The sequence below is a fragment of the Phyllobates terribilis genome, unplaced genomic scaffold (assembly GCF_046119375.1).
Source record: "Phyllobates terribilis strain yellow unplaced genomic scaffold, ASM4611937v1 Scaffold_74__1_contigs__length_7073193, whole genome shotgun sequence".
Taxonomy (NCBI): Eukaryota; Metazoa; Chordata; class Amphibia; order Anura; family Dendrobatidae; genus Phyllobates; species Phyllobates terribilis.
The window spans coordinates 2,642,415-2,657,891 of record NW_027362834.1 but is presented as its reverse complement, the minus strand read 5'-3'; the positions used below and the strand labels follow the sequence as shown (position 1 = coordinate 2,657,891).

General features: G+C 45.1%; 12 non-coding genes across 12 annotated transcripts; all 12 read left to right on the top strand.

Moving 5' to 3' along the window:
• Positions 1 to 361: 361 nt before the first annotated feature.
• Positions 362 to 552, top strand: LOC141194992 (U2 spliceosomal RNA). The gene has a single exon (XR_012267604.1). It is a non-coding gene; the product is annotated as a U2 spliceosomal RNA (small nuclear RNA).
• A 1,122-nt stretch (positions 553 to 1,674) lies between these two features.
• On the top strand, positions 1,675 to 1,865 carry LOC141194991 (U2 spliceosomal RNA). The gene has a single exon (XR_012267603.1). It is a non-coding gene; the product is annotated as a U2 spliceosomal RNA (small nuclear RNA).
• A 1,123-nt stretch (positions 1,866 to 2,988) lies between these two features.
• LOC141194990 (U2 spliceosomal RNA) lies at positions 2,989 to 3,179 on the top strand. The gene has a single exon (XR_012267602.1). It is a non-coding gene; the product is annotated as a U2 spliceosomal RNA (small nuclear RNA).
• A 1,125-nt stretch (positions 3,180 to 4,304) lies between these two features.
• LOC141194989 (U2 spliceosomal RNA) lies at positions 4,305 to 4,495 on the top strand. The gene has a single exon (XR_012267601.1). It is a non-coding gene; the product is annotated as a U2 spliceosomal RNA (small nuclear RNA).
• A 1,124-nt stretch (positions 4,496 to 5,619) lies between these two features.
• Positions 5,620 to 5,810, top strand: LOC141194988 (U2 spliceosomal RNA). The gene has a single exon (XR_012267600.1). It is a non-coding gene; the product is annotated as a U2 spliceosomal RNA (small nuclear RNA).
• A 1,121-nt stretch (positions 5,811 to 6,931) lies between these two features.
• Positions 6,932 to 7,122, top strand: LOC141194986 (U2 spliceosomal RNA). Its single transcript, XR_012267599.1, has one exon. It is a non-coding gene; the product is annotated as a U2 spliceosomal RNA (small nuclear RNA).
• Positions 7,123 to 8,243: 1,121 nt separating this feature from the next.
• Positions 8,244 to 8,434, top strand: LOC141194985 (U2 spliceosomal RNA). The gene has a single exon (XR_012267598.1). It is a non-coding gene; the product is annotated as a U2 spliceosomal RNA (small nuclear RNA).
• A 1,122-nt stretch (positions 8,435 to 9,556) lies between these two features.
• LOC141194984 (U2 spliceosomal RNA) lies at positions 9,557 to 9,747 on the top strand. Its single transcript, XR_012267597.1, has one exon. It is a non-coding gene; the product is annotated as a U2 spliceosomal RNA (small nuclear RNA).
• A 1,117-nt stretch (positions 9,748 to 10,864) lies between these two features.
• On the top strand, positions 10,865 to 11,055 carry LOC141194983 (U2 spliceosomal RNA). The gene has a single exon (XR_012267596.1). It is a non-coding gene; the product is annotated as a U2 spliceosomal RNA (small nuclear RNA).
• A 1,121-nt stretch (positions 11,056 to 12,176) lies between these two features.
• LOC141194981 (U2 spliceosomal RNA) lies at positions 12,177 to 12,367 on the top strand. The gene has a single exon (XR_012267594.1). It is a non-coding gene; the product is annotated as a U2 spliceosomal RNA (small nuclear RNA).
• A 1,117-nt stretch (positions 12,368 to 13,484) lies between these two features.
• Positions 13,485 to 13,675, top strand: LOC141194980 (U2 spliceosomal RNA). Its single transcript, XR_012267593.1, has one exon. It is a non-coding gene; the product is annotated as a U2 spliceosomal RNA (small nuclear RNA).
• A 1,119-nt stretch (positions 13,676 to 14,794) lies between these two features.
• Positions 14,795 to 14,985, top strand: LOC141194979 (U2 spliceosomal RNA). The gene has a single exon (XR_012267592.1). It is a non-coding gene; the product is annotated as a U2 spliceosomal RNA (small nuclear RNA).
• Positions 14,986 to 15,477: the final 492 nt, after the last annotated feature.

Here is a 15,477-nt window from a genome sequence, read left to right as displayed (position 1 = left end):
AGTCTGCTGCTGGACAGCCAGCAGCAGCAGCAGCAGGAGAGGTAATTAATCAGCAACCCTCCTGCTAAGGGTAGACAGCTGCTCGTTCCACCCCCCCCCCCGCCTTAATTGGTTCTCCTCCCTTCCAACGGTGTTGAGGCGGGTGGGAACAGCCAGGGGTTGAGGGTACTGTGCTAAAAGAGGTGGAGTTATGCAGATCTAAAATGCGTGGATTGCAGCAGCAGCAAGCCGAAAAGTGCAGGCATGTGAGGGATCTAGAGGTTGACAGCATGTCTTCTTAACGGGAGTCCAGGTGGCCATCTCCACAAATGGACTTTTCAGAATCCTTGGGTGGCACCGTAGTCGGAAACCAATTCTGGTTATCGCTTCTCGGCCTTTTGGCTAAGATCAAGTGTAGTATCTGTTCTTATCAGTTTAATATCTGATACGTCCCCTATCTGGGGACCATATATTAAATGGATTTTTAGAACAGGGAGATGGAAAAAGAGCTTGCTCTGTCCACTCCACGCATTGACCTGGTATTGCAGTATCTCCAGGACCGGTGCACCCCTTCTTTAATGCAGTTTCTAAAATCAGAAAGAATTGAATTCAATGCTTTTTGTTCATTTTGCTTGTTTGTCGGATTTTGGGATGGACTCTTTGGCTTTGCTTTTCTTCTCCTCATTGGATTTTTCATGTTAAAAGTTGCAGAAGCCAGATGACAAGCTCATTTTGGTTCAACTTCAGCAACTGTGCATTGCATTGCCATGTAATGTAATGTAATGCAATGCTATCTATCTAGCTCTCCCTCTATACTTCCTTTTGGATAAACAGACATATTAGGCAAGCATTTTGGAGCTTTCACCTAAATAACTACAGGTGGTGAGATAAGCTGCACAATATAATTGACCTTTCAGTATATTGTTGCACACACACCATCTATTTAGCAAATGCCCTTGTTATCAACAGCAGCCTTTTAAACTCACCTGAGCTAACAGGTATGTGAGCTGGTTACTCTGCTGCGCTTAAAATTTCTTTTTTGGTTTGCTACAATGCCTTTTCTGAAACGTTGTCTCCCTCTGCTGGAACACTGACTTCTTTCATTTAATGCCTGCAGACTATAAAAGAGAAACCAACCCAAAAAGTTTGCTTGATTAGTCTGTGGCATTCTTTTAAACTATTGCTTATGGCGGTCTCTGTGAGCTTCTCAGTGACATTCAGCCATCCAGGTATCCCGCCTGCAGTAGACGGAATGTGGCAATGGAACGCTGGCTGCGCGTGTCATAATAGGCTCTGAGCCTTTATATACCTGCGCACAGCAGCAGCCACCTTCAGTCTGCTGCTGGACAGCCAGCAGCAGCAGCAGCAGGAGAGGTAATTAATCAGCAACCCTCCTGCTAAGGGTAGACAGCTGCTCGTTCCACCCCCCCCCCCCGCCTTAATTGGTTCTCCTCCCTTCCAACGGTGTTGAGGCGGGTGGGAACAGCCGGGGGTTGAGGGTACTGTGCTAAAAGAGGTGGAGTTATGCAGATCTAAAACGCGTGGATTGCAGCAGCAGCAAGCCGAAAAGTGCAGGCATGTGAGGGATCTAGAGGTTGACAGCATGTCTTCTTAACGGGAGTCCAGGTGGCCATCTCCACAAATGGACTTTTCAGAATCCTTGGGTGGCACCGTAGTCGGAAACCAATTCTGGTTATCGCTTCTCGGCCTTTTGGCTAAGATCAAGTGTAGTATCTGTTCTTATCAGTTTAATATCTGATACGTCCCCTATCTGGGGACCATATATTAAATGGATTTTTAGAACAGGGAGATGGAAAAAGAGCTTGCTCTGTCCACTCCACGCATTGACCTGGTATTGCAGTATCTCCAGGACCGGTGCACCCCTTCTTTAATGCAGTTTCTAAAATCAGAAAGAATTGAATTCAATGCTTTTTGTTCATTTTGCTTGTTTGTCGGATTTTGGGATGGACTCTTTGGCTTTGCTTTTCTTCTCCTCATTGGATTTTTCATGTTAAAAGTTGCAGAAGCCAGATGACAAGCTCATTTTGGTTCAACTTCAGCAACTGTGCATTGCATTGCCATGTAATGTAATGTAATGCAATGCTATCTATCTAGCTCTCCCTCTATACTTCCTTTTGGATAAACAGACATATTAGGCAAGCATTTTGGAGCTTTCACCTAAATAACTACAGGTGGTGAGATAAGCTGCACAATATAATTGACCTTTCAGTATATTGTTGCACACACACCATCTATTTAGCAAATGCCCTTGTTATCAACAGCAGCCTTTTAAACTCACCTGAGCTAACAGGTGTGTGAGCTGGTTACTCTGCTGCGCTTAAAATTTCTTTTTTGGTTTGCTACAATGCCTTTTCTGAAACGTTGTCTCCCTCTGCTGGAACACTGACTTCTTTCATTTAATGCCTGCAGACTATAAAAGAGAAACCAACCCAAAAAGTTTGGTTGATTAGTCTGTGGCATTCTTTTAAACTGTTGCTTATGGCGGTCTCTGTGAGCTTCTCAGTGACATTCAGCCATCCAGGTATCCCGCCTGCAGTAGACGGAATGTGGCAATGGAACGCTGGCTGCGCGTGTCATAATAGGCTCTGAGCCTTTATATACCTGCGCACAGCAGCAGCCACCTTCAGTCTGCTGCTGGACAGCCAGCAGCAGCAGCAGCAGGAGAGGTAATTAATCAGCAACCCTCCTGCTAAGGGTAGACAGCTGCTCGTTCCACCCCCCCCCCCCCGCCTTAATTGGTTCTCCTCCCTTCCAACGGTGTTGAGGCGGGTGGGAACAGCCGGGGGTTGAGGGTACTGTGCTAAAAGAGGTGGAGTTATGCAGATCTAAAACGCGTGGATTGCAGCAGCAGCAAGCCGAAAAGTGCAGGCATGTGAGGGATCTAGAGGTTGACAGCATGTCTTCTTAACGGGAGTCCAGGTGGCCATCTCCACAAATGGACTTTTCAGAATCCTTGGGTGGCACCGTAGTCGGAAACCAATTCTGGTTATCGCTTCTCGGCCTTTTGGCTAAGATCAAGTGTAGTATCTGTTCTTATCAGTTTAATATCTGATACGTCCCCTATCTGGGGACCATATATTAAATGGATTTTTAGAACAGGGAGATGGAAAAAGAGCTTGCTCTGTCCACTCCACGCATTGACCTGGTATTGCAGTATCTCCAGGACCGGTGCACCCCTTCTTTAATGCAGTTTCTAAAATCAGAAAGAATTGAATTCAATGCTTTTTGTTCATTTTGCTTGTTTGTCGGATTTTGGGATGGACTCTTTGGCTTTGCTTTTCTTCTCCTCATTGGATTTTTCATGTTAAAAGTTGCAGAAGCCAGATGACAAGCTCATTTTGGTTCAACTTCAGCAACTGTGCATTGCATTGCCATGTAATGTAATGTAATGCAATGCTATCTATCTAGCTCTCCCTCTATACTTCCTTTTGGATAAACAGACATATTAGGCAAGCATTTTGGAGCTTTCACCTAAATAACTACAGGTGGTGAGATAAGCTGCACAATATAATTGACCTTTCAGTATATTGTTGCACACACACCATCTATTTAGCAAATGCCCTTGTTATCAACAGCAGCCTTTTAAACTCACCTGAGCTAACAGGTATGTGCGCTGGTTACTCTGCTGCGCTTAAAATTTCTTTTTTGGTTTGCTACAATGCCTTTTCTGAAACGTTGTCTCCCTCTGCTGGAACACTGACTTCTTTCATTTAATGCCTGCAGACTATAAAAGAGAAACCAACCCAAAAAGTTTGGTTGATTAGTCTGTGGCATTCTTTTAAACTGTTGCTTATGGCGGTCTCTGTGAGCTTCTCAGTGACATTCAGCCATCCAGGTATCCCGCCTGCAGTAGACGGAATGTGGCAATGGAACGCTGGCTGCGCGTGTCATAATAGGCTCTGAGCCTTTATATACCTGCGCACAGCAGCAGCCACCTTCAGTCTGCTGCTGGACAGCCAGCAGCAGCAGCAGCAGGAGAGGTAATTAATCAGCAACCCTCCTGCTACGGGTAGACAGCTGCTCGTTCCACCCCCCCCCCCCCCCGCCTTAATTGGTTCTCCTCCCTTCCAACGGTGTTGAGGCGGGTGGGAACAGCCGGGGGTTGAGGGTACTGTGCTAAAAGAGGTGGAGTTATGCAGATCTAAAACGCGTGGATTGCAGCAGCAGCAAGCCGAAAAGTGCAGGCATGTGAGGGATCTAGAGGTTGACAGCATGTCTTCTTAACGGGAGTCCAGGTGGCCATCTCCACAAATGGACTTTTCAGAATCCTTGGGTGGCACCGTAGTCGGAAACCAATTCTGGTTATCGCTTCTCGGCCTTTTGGCTAAGATCAAGTGTAGTATCTGTTCTTATCAGTTTAATATCTGATACGTCCCCTATCTGGGGACCATATATTAAATGGATTTTTAGAACAGGGAGATGGAAAAAGAGCTTGCTCTGTCCACTCCACGCATTGACCTGGTATTGCAGTATCTCCAGGACCGGTGCACCCCTTCTTTAATGCAGTTTCTAAAATCAGAAAGAATTGAATTCAATGCTTTTTGTTCATTTTGCTTGTTTGTCGGATTTTGGGATGGACTCTTTGGCTTTGCTTTTCTTCTCCTCATTGGATTTTTCATGTTAAAAGTTGCAGAAGCCAGATGACAAGCTCATTTTGGTTCAACTTCAGCAACTGTGCATTGCATTGCCATGTAATGTAATGTAATGCAATGCTATCCATCTAGCTCTCCCTCTATACTTCCTTTTGGATAAACAGACATATTAGGCAAGCATTTTGGAGCTTTCACCTAAATAACTACAGGTGGTGAGATAAGCTGCACAATATAATTGACCTTTCAGTATATTGTTGCACACACACCATCTATTTAGCAAATGCCCTTGTTATCAACAGCAGCCTTTTAAACTCACCTGAGCTAACAGGTATGTGAGCTGGTTACTCTGCTGCGCTTAAAATTTCTTTTTTGGTTTGCTACAATGCCTTTTCTGAAACGTTGTCTCCCTCTGCTGGAACACTGACTTCTTTCATTTAATGCCTGCAGACTATAAAAGAGAAACCAACCCAAAAAGTTTGGTTGATTAGTCTGTGGCATTCTTTTAAACTGTTGCTTATGGCGGTCTCTGTGAGCTTCTCAGTGACATTCAGCCATCCAGGTATCCCGCCTGCAGTAGACGGAATGTGGCAATGGAACGCTGGCTGCGCGTGTCATAATAGGCTCTGAGCCTTTATATACCTGCGCACAGCAGCAGCCACCTTCAGTCTGCTGCTGGACAGCCAGCAGCAGCAGCAGCAGGAGAGGTAATTAATCAGCAACCCTCCTGCTAAGGGTAGACAGCTGCTCGTTCCACCCCCCCCCCCCCCGCCTTAATTGGTTCTACTCCCTTCCAACGGTGTTGAGGCGGGTGGGAACAGCCGGGGGTTGAGGGTACTGTGCTAAAAGAGGTGGAGTTATGCAGATCTAAAACGCGTGGATTGCAGCAGCAGCAAGCCGAAAAGTGCAGGCATGTGAGGGATCTAGAGGTTGACAGCATGTCTTCTTAACGGGAGTCCAGGTGGCCATCTCCACAAATGGACTTTTCAGAATCCTTGGGTGGCACCGTAGTCGGAAACCAATTCTGGTTATCGCTTCTCGGCCTTTTGGCTAAGATCAAGTGTAGTATCTGTTCTTATCAGTTTAATATCTGATACGTCCCCTATCTGGGGACCATATATTAAATGGATTTTTAGAACAGGGAGATGGAAAAAGAGCTTGCTCTGTCCACTCCACGCATTGACCTGGTATTGCAGTATCTCCAGGACCGGTGCACCCCTTCTTTAATGCAGTTTCTAAAATCAGAAAGAATTGAATTCAATGCTTTTTGTTCATTTTGCTTGTTTGTCGGATTTTGGGATGGACTCTTTGGCTTTGCTTTTCTTCTCCTCATTGGATTTTTCATGTTAAAAGTTGCAGAAGCCAGATGACAAGCTCATTTTGGTTCAACTTCAGCAACTGTGCATTGCATTGCCATGTAATGTAATGTAATGCAATGCTATCTATCTAGCTCTCCCTCTATACTTCCTTTTGGATAAACAGACATATTAGGCAAGCATTTTGGAGCTTTCACCTAAATAACTACAGGTGGTGAGATAAGCTGCACAATATAATTGACCTTTCAGTATATTGTTGCACACACACCATCTATTTAGCAAATGCCCTTGTTATCAACAGCAGCCTTTTAAACTCACCTGAGCTAACAGGTATGTGAGCTGGTTACTCTGCTGCGCTTAAAATTTCTTTTTTGGTTTGCTACAATGCCTTTTCTGAAACGTTGTCTCCCTCTGCTGGAACACTGACTTCTTTCATTTAATGCCTGCAGACTATAAAAGAGAAACCAACCCAAAAAGTTTGGTTGATTAGTCTGTGGCATTCTTTTAAACTGTTGCTTATGGCGGTCTCTGTGAGCTTCTCAGTGACATTCAGCCATCCAGGTATCCCGCCTGCAGTAGACGGAATGTGGCAATGGAACGCTGGCTGCGCGTGTCATAATAGGCTCTGAGCCTTTATATACCTGCGCACAGCAGCAGCCACCTTCAGTCTGCTGCTGGACAGCCAGCAGCAGCAGCAGCAGGAGAGGTAATTAATCAGCAACCCTCCTGCTAAGGGTAGACAGCTGCTCGTTCCACCCCCCCCCCCGCCTTAATTGGTTCTCCTCCCTTCCAACGGTGTTGAGGCGGGTGGGAACAGCCGGGGGTTGAGGGTACTGTGCTAAAAGAGGTGGAGTTATGCAGATCTAAAACGCGTGGATTGCAGCAGCAGCAAGCCAAAAAGTGCAGGCATGTGAGGGATCTAGAGGTTGACAGCATGTCTTCTTAACGGGAGTCCAGGTGGCCATCTCCACAAATGGACTTTTCAGAATCCTTGGGTGGCACTGTAGTCGGAAACCAATTCTGGTTATCGCTTCTCGGCCTTTTGGCTAAGATCAAGTGTAGTATCTGTTCTTATCAGTTTAATATCTGATACGTCCCCTATCTGGGGACCATATATTAAATGGATTTTTAGAACAGGGAGATGGAAAAAGAGCTTGCTCTGTCCACTCCACGCATTGACCTGGTATTGCAGTATCTCCAGGACCGGTGCACCCCTTCTTTAATGCAGTTTCTAAAATCAGAAAGAATTGAATTCAATGCTTTTTGTTCATTTTGCTTGTTTGTCAGATTTTGGGATGGACTCTTTGGCTTTGCTTTTCTTCTCCTCATTGGATTTTTCATGTTAAAAGTTGCAGAAGCCAGATGACAAGCTCATTTTGGTTCAACTTCAGCAACTGTGCATTGCATTGCCATGTAATGTAATGTAATGCAATGCTATCTATCTAGCTCTCCCTCTATACTTCCTTTTGGATAAACAGACATATTAGGCAAGCATTTTGGAGCTTTCACCTAAATAACTACAGGTGGTGAGATAAGCTGCACAATATAATTGACCTTTCAGTATATTGTTGCACACACACCATCTATTTAGCAAATGCCCTTGTTATCAACAGCAGCCTTTTAAACTCACCTGAGCTAACAGGTATGTGAGCTGGTTACTCTGCTGCGCTTAAAATTTCTTTTTTGGTTTGCTACAATGCCTTTTCTGAAACGTTGTCTCCCTCTGCTGGAACACTGACTTCTTTCATTTAATGCCTGCAGACTATAAAAGAGAAACCAACCCAAAAAGTTTGGTTGATTAGTCTGTGGCATTCTTTTAAACTGTTGCTTATGGCGGTCTCTGTGAGCTTCTCAGTGACATTCAGCCATCCAGGTATCCCGCCTGCAGTAGACGGAATGTGGCAATGGAACGCTGGCTGCGCGTGTCATAATAGGCTCTGAGCCTTTATATACCTGCGCACAGCAGCAGCCACCTTCAGTCTGCTGCTGGACAGCCAGCAGCAGCAGCAGCAGGAGAGGTAATTAATCAGCAACCCTCCTGCTAAGGGTAGACAGCTGCTCGTTCCACCCCCCCCCCCGCCTTAATTGGTTCTCCTCCCTTCCAACGGTGTTGAGGCGGGTGGGAACAGCCGGGGGTTAAGGGTACTGTGCTAAAAGAGGTGGAGTTATGCAGATCTAAAACGCGTGGATTGCAGCAGCAGCAAGCCGAAAAGTGCAGGCATGTGAGGGATCTAGAGGTTGACAGCATGTCTTCTTAACGGGAGTCCAGGTGGCCATCTCCACAAATGGACTTTTCAGAATCCTTGGGTGGCACCGTAGTCGGAAACCAATTCTGGTTATCGCTTCTCGGCCTTTTGGCTAAGATCAAGTGTAGTATCTGTTCTTATCAGTTTAATATCTGATACGTCCCCTATCTGGGGACCATATATTAAATGGATTTTTAGAACAGGGAGATGGAAAAAGAGCTTGCTCTGTCCACTCCACGCATTGACCTGGTATTGCAGTATCTCCAGGACCGGTGCACCCCTTCTTTAATGCAGTTTCTAAAATCAGAAAGAATTGAATTCAATGCTTTTTGTTCATTTTGCTTGTTTGTCGGATTTTGGGATGGACTCTTTGGCTTTGCTTTTCTTCTCCTCATTGCATTTTTCATGTTAAAAGTTGCAGAAGCCAGATGACAAGCTCATTTTGGTTCAACTTCAGCAACTGTGCATTGCATTGCCATGTAATGTAATGTAATGCAATGCTATCTATCTAGCTCTCCCTCTATACTTCCTTTTGGATAAACAGACATATTAGGCAAGCATTTTGGAGCTTTCACCTAAATAACTACAGGTGGTGAGATAAGCTGCACAATATAATTGACCTTTCAGTATATTGTTGCACACACACCATCTATTTAGCAAATGCCCTTGTTATCAACAGCAGCCTTTTAAACTCACCTGAGCTAACAGGTATGTGAGCTGGTTACTCTGCTGCGCTTAAAATTTCTTTTTTGGTTTGCTACAATGCCTTTTCTGAAACGTTGTCTCCCTCTGCTGGAACACTGACTTCTTTCATTTAATGCCTGCAGACTATAAAAGAGAAACCAACCCAAAAAGTTTGGTTGATTAGTCTGTGGCATTCTTTTAAACTGTTGCTTATGGCGGTCTCTGTGAGCTTCTCAGTGACATTCAGCCATCCAGGTATCCCGCCTGCAGTAGACGGAATGTGGCAATGGAACGCTGGCTGCGCGTGTCATAATAGGCTCTGAGCCTTTATATACCTGCGCACAGCAGCAGCCACCTTCAGTCTGCTGCTGGACAGCCAGCAGCAGCAGCAGCAGGAGAGGTAATTAATCAGCAACCGTCCTGCTAAGGGTAGACAGCTGCTCGTTCCACCCCCCCCCCCCGCCTTAATTGGTTCTCCTCCCTTCCAACGGTGTTGAGGCGGGTGGGAACAGCCGGGGGTTGAGGGTACTGTGCTAAAAGAGGTGGAGTTATGCAGATCTAAAACGCGTGGATTGCAGCAGCAGCAAGCCGAAAAGTGCAGGCATGTGAGGGATCTAGAGGTTGACAGCATGTCTTCTTAACGGGAGTCCAGGTGGCCATCTCCACAAATGGACTTTTCAGAATCCTTGGGTGGCACCGTAGTCGGAAACCAATTCTGGTTATCGCTTCTCGGCCTTTTGGCTAAGATCAAGTGTAGTATCTGTTCTTATCAGTTTAATATCTGATACGTCCCCTATCTGGGGACCATATATTAAATGGATTTTTAGAACAGGGAGATGGAAAAAGAGCTTGCTCTGTCCACTCCACGCATTGACCTGGTATTGCAGTATCTCCAGGACCGGTGCACCCCTTCTTTAATGCAGTTTCTAAAATCAGAAAGAATTGAATTCAATGCTTTTTGTTCATTTTGCTTGTTTGTCGGATTTTGGGATGGACTCTTTGGCTTTGCTTTTCTTCTCCTCATTGGATTTTTCATGTTAAAAGTTGCAGAAGCCAGATGACAAGCTCATTTTGGTTCAACTTCAGCAACTGTGCATTGCATTGCCATGTAATGTAATGTAATGCAATGCTATCTATCTAGCTCTCCCTCTATACTTCCTTTTGGATAAACAGACATATTAGGCAAGCATTTTGGAGCTTTCACCTAAATAACTACAGGTGGTGAGATAAGCTGCACAATATAATTGACCTTTCAGTATATTGTTGCACACACACCATCTATTTAGCAAATGCCCTTGTTATCAACAGCAGCCTTTTAAACTCACCTGAGCTAACAGGTATGTGAGCTGGTTACTCTGCTGCGCTTAAAATTTCTTTTTTGGTTTGCTACAATGCCTTTTCTGAAACGTTGTCTCCCTCTGCTGGAACACTGACTTCTTTCATTTAATGCCTGCAGACTATAAAAGAGAAACCAACCCAAAAAGTTTGGTTGATTAGTCTGTGGCATTCTTTTAAACTGTTGCTTATGGCGGTCTCTGTGAGCTTCTCAGTGACATTCAGCCATCCAGGTATCCCGCCTGCAGTAGACGGAATGTGGCAATGGAACGCTGGCTGCGCGTGTCATAATAGGCTCTGAGCCTTTATATACCTGCGCACAGCAGCAGCCACCTTCAGTCTGCTGCTGGACAGCCAGCAGCAGCAGCAGGAGAGGTAATTAATCAGCAACCCTCCTGCTAAGGGTAGACAGCTGCTCGTTCCACCCCCCCCCCGCCTTAATTGGTTCTCCTCCCTTCCAACGGTGTTGAGGCGGGTGGGAACAGCCGGGGGTTGAGGGTACTGTGCTAAAAGAGGTGGAGTTATGCAGATCTAAAACGCGTGGATTGCAGCAGCAGCAAGCCGAAAAGTGCAGGCATGTGAGGGATCTAGAGGTTGACAGCATGTCTTCTTAACGGGAGTCCAGGTGGCCATCTCCACAAATGGACTTTTCAGAATCCTTGGGTGGCACCGTAGTCGGAAACCAATTCTGGTTATCGCTTCTCGGCCTTTTGGCTAAGATCAAGTGTAGTATCTGTTCTTATCAGTTTAATATCTGATACGTCCCCTATCTGGGGACCATATATTAAATGGATTTTTAGAACAGGGAGATGGAAAAAGAGCTTGCTCTGTCCACTCCACGCATTGACCTGGTATTGCAGTATCTCCAGGACCGGTGCACCCCTTCTTTAATGCAGTTTCTAAAATCAGAAAGAATTGAATTCAATGCTTTTTGTTCATTTTGCTTGTTTGTCGGATTTTGGGATGGACTCTTTGGCTTTGCTTTTCTTCTCCTCATTGCATTTTTCATGTTAAAAGTTGCAGAAGCCAGATGACAAGCTCATTTTGGTTCAACTTCAGCAACTGTGCATTGCATTGCCATGTAATGTAATGTAATGCAATGCTATCTATCTAGCTCTCCCTCTATACTTCCTTTTGGATAAACAGACATATTAGGCAAGCATTTTGGAGCTTTCACCTAAATAACTACAGGTGGTGAGATAAGCTGCACAATATAATTGACCTTTCAGTATATTGTTGCACACACACCATCTATTTAGCAAATGCCCTTGTTATCAACAGCAGCCTTTTAAACTCACCTGAGCTAACAGGTATGTGAGCTGGTTACTCTGCTGCGCTTAAAATTTCTTTTTTGGTTTGCTACAATGCCTTTTCTGAAACGTTGTCTCCCTCTGCTGGAACACTGACTTCTTTCATTTAATGCCTGCAGACTATAAAAGAGAAACCAACCCAAAAAGTTTGGTTGATTAGTCTGTGGCATTCTTTTAAACTGTTGCTTATGGCGGTCTCTGTGAGCTTCTCAGTGACATTCAGCCATCCAGGTATCCCGCCTGCAGTAGACGGAATGTGGCAATGGAACGCTGGCTGCGCGTGTCATAATAGGCTCTGAGCCTTTATATACCTGCGCACAGCAGCAGCCACCTTCAGTCTGCTGCTGGACAGCCAGCAGCAGCAGCAGCAGGAGAGGTAATTAATCAGCAACCCTCCTGCTAAGGGTAGACAGCTGCTCGTTCCACCCCCCCCCCCGCCTTAATTGGTTCTCCTCCCTTCCAACGGTGTTGAGGCGGGTGGGAACAGCCGGGGGTTAAGGGTACTGTGCTAAAAGAGGTGGAGTTATGCAGATCTAAAACGCGTGGATTGCAGCAGCAGCAAGCCGAAAAGTGCAGGCATGTGAGGGATCTAGAGGTTGACAGCATGTCTTCTTAACGGGAGTCCAGGTGGCCATCTCCACAAATGGACTTTTCAGAATCCTTGGGTGGCACCGTAGTCGGAAACCAATTCTGGTTATCGCTTCTCGGCCTTTTGGCTAAGATCAAGTGTAGTATCTGTTCTTATCAGTTTAATATCTGATACGTCCCCTATCTGGGGACCATATATTAAATGGATTTTTAGAACAGGGAGATGGAAAAAGAGCTTGCTCTGTCCACTCCACGCATTGACCTGGTATTGCAGTATCTCCAGGACCGGTGCACCCCTTCTTTAATGCAGTTTCTAAAATCAGAAAGAATTGAATTCAATGCTTTTTGTTCATTTTGCTTGTTTGTCGGATTTTGGGATGGACTCTTTGGCTTTGCTTTTCTTCTCCTCATTGCATTTTTCATGTTAAAAGTTGCAGAAGCCAGATGACAAGCTCATTTTGGTTCAACTTCAGCAACTGTGCATTGCATTGCCATGTAATGTAATGTAATGCAATGCTATCTATCTAGCTCTCCCTCTATACTTCCTTTTGGATAAACAGACATATTAGGCAAGCATTTTGGAGCTTTCACCTAAATAACTACAGGTGGTGAGATAAGCTGCACAATATAATTGACCTTTCAGTATATTGTTGCACACACACCATCTATTTAGCAAATGCCCTTGTTATCAACAGCAGCCTTTTAAACTCACCTGAGCTAACAGGTATGTGAGCTGGTTACTCTGCTGCGCTTAAAATTTCTTTTTTGGTTTGCTACAATGCCTTTTCTGAAACGTTGTCTCCCTCTGCTGGAACACTGACTTCTTTCATTTAATGCCTGCAGACTATAAAAGAGAAACCAACCCAAAAAGTTTGGTTGATTAGTCTGTGGCATTCTTTTAAACTGTTGCTTATGGCGGTCTCTGTGAGCTTCTCAGTGACATTCAGCCATCCAGGTATCCCGCCTGCAGTAGACGGAATGTGGCAATGGAACGCTGGCTGCGCGTGTCATAATAGGCTCTGAGCCTTTATATACCTGCGCACAGCAGCAGCCACCTTCAGTCTGCTGCTGGACAGCCAGCAGCAGCAGCAGGAGAGGTAATTAATCAGCAACCGTCCTGCTAAGGGTAGACAGCTGCTCGTTCCACCCCCCCCCCGCCTTAATTGGTTCTCCTCCCTTCCAACGGTGTTGAGGCGGGTGGGAACAGCCGGGGGTTAAGGGTACTGTGCTAAAAGAGGTGGAGTTATGCAGATCTAAAACGCGTGGATTGCAGCAGCAGCAAGCCGAAAAGTGCAGGCATGTGAGGGATCTAGAGGTTGACAGCATGTCTTCTTAACGGGAGTCCAGGTGGCCATCTCCACAAATGGACTTTTCAGAATCCTTGGGTGGCACCGTAGTCGGAAACCAATTCTGGTTATCGCTTCTCGGCCTTTTGGCTAAGATCAAGTGTAGTATCTGTTCTTATCAGTTTAATATCTGATACGTCCCCTATCTGGGGACCATATATTAAATGGATTTTTAGAACAGGGAGATGGAAAAAGAGCTTGCTCTGTCCACTCCACGCATTGACCTGGTATTGCAGTATCTCCAGGACCGGTGCACCCCTTCTTTAATGCAGTTTCTAAAATCAGAAAGAATTGAATTCAATGCTTTTTGTTCATTTTGCTTGTTTGTCGGATTTTGGGATGGACTCTTTGGCTTTGCTTTTCTTCTCCTCATTGGATTTTTCATGTTAAAAGTTGCAGAAGCCAGATGACAAGCTCATTTTGGTTCAACTTCAGCAACTGTGCATTGCATTGCCATGTAATGTAATGTAATGCAATGCTATCTATCTAGCTCTCCCTCTATACTTCCTTTTGGATAAACAGACATATTAGGCAAGCATTTTGGAGCTTTCACCTAAATAACTACAGGTGGTGAGATAAGCTGCACAATATAATTGACCTTTCAGTATATTGTTGCACACACACCATCTATTTAGCAAATGCCCTTGTTATCAACAGCAGCCTTTTAAACTCACCTGAGCTAACAGGTATGTGAGCTGGTTACTCTGCTGCGCTTAAAATTTCTTTTTTGGTTTGCTACAATGCCTTTTCTGAAACGTTGTCTCCCTCTGCTGGAACACTGACTTCTTTCATTTAATGCCTGCAGACTATAAAAGAGAAACCAACCCAAAAAGTTTGGTTGATTAGTCTGTGGCATTCTTTTAAACTGTTGCTTATGGCGGTCTCTGTGAGCTTCTCAGTGACATTCAGCCATCCAGGTATCCCGCCTGCAGTAGACGGAATGTGGCAATGGAACGCTGGCTGCGCGTGTCATAATAGGCTCTGAGCCTTTATATACCTGCGCACAGCAGCAGCCACCTTCAGTCTGCTGCTGGACAGCCAGCAGCAGCAGCAGGAGAGGTAATTAATCAGCAACCCTCCTGCTAAGGGTAGACAGCTGCTCGTTCCACCCCCCCCCCCCGCCTTAATTGGTTCTCCTCCCTTCCAACGGTGTTGAGGCGGGTGGGAACAGCCGGGGGTTGAGGGTACTGTGCTAAAAGAGGTGGAGTTATGCAGATCTAAAACGCGTGGATTGCAGCAGCAGCAAGCCGAAAAGTGCAGGCATGTGAGGGATCTAGAGGTTGACAGCATGTCTTCTTAACGGGAGTCCAGGTGGCCATCTCCACAAATGGACTTTTCAGAATCCTTGGGTGGCACCGTAGTCGGAAACCAATTCTGGTTATCGCTTCTCGGCCTTTTGGCTAAGATCAAGTGTAGTATCTGTTCTTATCAGTTTAATATCTGATACGTCCCCTATCTGGGGACCATATATTAAATGGATTTTTAGAACAGGGAGATGGAAAAAGAGCTTGCTCTGTCCACTCCACGCATTGACCTGGTATTGCAGTATCTCCAGGACCGGTGCACCCCTTCTTTAATGCAGTTTCTAAAATCAGAAAGAATTGAATTCAATGCTTTTTGTTCATTTTGCTTGTTTGTCGGATTTTGGGATGGACTCTTTGGCTTTGCTTTTCTTCTCCTCATTGGATTTTTCATGTTAAAAGTTGCAGAAGCCAGATGACAAGCTCATTTTGGTTCAACTTCAGCAACTGTGCATTGCATTGCCATGTAATGTAATGTAATGCAATGCTATCTATCTAGCTCTCCCTCTATACTTCCTTTTGGATAAACAGACATATTAGGCAAGCATTTTGGAGCTTTCACCTAAATAACTACAGGTGGTGAGATAAGCTGCACAATATAATTGACCTTTCAGTATATTGTTGCACACACACCATCTATTTAGCAAATGCCCTTGTTATCAACAGCAGCCTTTTAAACTCACCTGAGCTAACAGGTATGTGAGCTGGTTACTCTGCTGCGCTTAAAATTTCTTTTTTGGTTTGCTACAATGCCTTTTCTGA